This window comes from Arachis hypogaea, chromosome 4 (genome assembly GCF_003086295.3).
Source record: "Arachis hypogaea cultivar Tifrunner chromosome 4, arahy.Tifrunner.gnm2.J5K5, whole genome shotgun sequence".
Lineage (NCBI taxonomy): Eukaryota > Viridiplantae > Streptophyta > Magnoliopsida > Fabales > Fabaceae > Arachis > Arachis hypogaea.
In genome coordinates, this window is record NC_092039.1 from 65,801,284 (window position 1) to 65,803,546 (window position 2,263).

Sequence of the window (2,263 nt, forward strand, 5' to 3'; positions counted from 1 at the left end):
AACATAGTCTCTGATCTATCTAAGACCACTCTCAGTTTCATGAATGAAACAAGGTCCTCCATCAGAAATTTGGAGGCACAAGTGGGTCAGCTGAGTAAAAGAGTTACTGAAACTCCTCCTAGTACTCTCCCAAGCAATACAGAAAAGAATCCCAAAAGAGAGTGCAAGGCCATAACTATAACCAAAATGGCCGAACCTGGAGAGAGTGAAAAGTTAGTGATTCCCAGTGAGGAAGACCTCAATGGATGTCCACTAACCAATAAGGAGTTCCCTATTGAGGAACCAAACGAATTTGAGGCTCATACAGAGACCATAGAGATTCCACTAAACTTACTATTGTCATTGATGAGCTCTGATGAGTATTCTTCCTCTGAAGAGGACGAAGATATTGTTGAAGAGCAAGTTGCTCAGTATCTAGGAGCAATCATGAAGCTGAATGCCAAGTTATTTGGTAATGAGACTTGGGAGGACGAACCTCTATATCTCATCAATGAACTAAATACCTGGATTCAGCAGACATTACCTCAAAAGAAACTGGATCCTAGAAAGTTCTTAATACCTTGCACCAAAGGCACCATGACCTTTGAAAAGGCTCTGTGTGAACTGGGGTTAGGTATCAACCTCATGCCACTCTCTGTAATGGAGAAACTAGGGATCTTTGAGGTACAAGCTACAAGAATCTCACTAGAGATGGCAGACAAATCAATTAAACAGGCTTATGGATTTGTAGAAGATGTGTTAGTGAAGGTTGAAGGCCTTTATGTCCCTGCTGACTTCATAATCCTAGACACTGGGAAGGATGAGGATGAATCCATCAATAGTGTAAGGAAGATGCTTGGTGACTTTATTGCACCAAATTCCAACTTCCATGGAAGAAGCATCTCAATCCCTCCCATTGGAGCAAATAATTTTGAGCTAAAGCCTCAATTAGTTTCTCTGATACAACAGAATTACAAGTTTCATGGACTTCCATCAGAAGATCCTTTTCAGTTCTTAACTGAATCCTTGCAGATCTGTGATACTGTTAAGACCAATGGAGTTGATCCCGAGGTCTATAAGCTTATGCTTTTCCCTTTTGCTGTAAGAGACAGAGCTAGAACATGGTTAGACTCTCAACCTATAGATAGCCTAAACTCTTGGGATAAGCTGGTCACGGCTTTCTTAGCCAAGTTCTTTCCTCCTCAAAAGTTGAGCAAGCTTATAGTGGATGTTCAAACCTTCAGACAGAAAGAAGGTGAATCCTTCTATGAAGCTTGGGAAAGATACAAGCAACTGACCAAAAAGTGTCCTTCTGACATGCTTTCAGAATGGACCATCCCGGATATATTCTATGATGGTCTGTCTGAATTGTCTAAGATGTCATTGGACCATTCTGCAGGTGGATCTATTCACCTGAAAAAATGCCTACAGAAGCTTAGGAACTCATTGAAATGGTTGCAAATAACCAGTTCATGTACACCTCTAAGAGGAATCCTATGAGTAATTGATGAGCGGATAATTTATATGCTTTCTGGCATTGTTTTTAGTATGTTTTTAGTATGTTTTAGTTAGTTTTTATTATATTTTTATTAGTTTTTAGTTAAAATTCACTTTTCTGGACTTTACTATGAGTTTGTGTGTTTTTCTGTGATTTCAGGTATTTTCTGGCTGAAATTGAGGGACCTGAGCAAAAATCTAATTCAGAGGCTGAAAAGGACTGCAGATGCTGTTAGATTCTGACCTCCCTGCACTCGAAGTGGATTTTCTAGAGCTACAGAAGCCCAATTGGCACGCTCTCAACTGCTTTGGAAAGTAGACATCCTGGGCTTTGCAGCAATGTATAATAGTCTATACTTTGCCCAATATTTGATGGCCCAAACCGGCGTTTCAAATCAGCTCAAAACTGCCCGGCGTTAAACGCCGGAACTGGCACAAGAATGGGAGTTAAATGCCCAAACTGGCACAAAAGCTAGCGTTTAACTCCAAGAAAAGTCTCTACACGAAAATGCTTCAATGCTCAGCCCAAGCACACACCAAGTGGGCCCGGAAGTGGATTTTTATGTCATTTACTCATTTCTGTAAACCCTAGCTACTAGTTCCCTATAAGTAGGACCTTTTGCTATTGTATTTACATCTTTTGATCATGTTTTTATAATTGAACCCTCTTTGGGAGGCTGGCCTCTCAGCCATGCCTAGACCTTGTTCTTATGTATTTTCAACGGTGGAGTTTCTACACACCATAGATTAAGGTGTGGAGCTCTACTGTACCTCGAGTATTAATGCA

The 2,263-nt window shown here is 40.6% G+C and overlaps 1 non-coding gene across 1 annotated transcript; it reads right to left on the bottom strand.

Annotated features, from left to right (window-relative positions):
- Positions 1 to 1,194: 1,194 nt before the first annotated feature.
- On the bottom strand, positions 1,195 to 1,302 carry LOC112798787 (small nucleolar RNA R71). Its single transcript, XR_003200384.1, has one exon. It is a non-coding gene; the product is annotated as a small nucleolar RNA R71 (small nucleolar RNA).
- Positions 1,303 to 2,263: the final 961 nt, after the last annotated feature.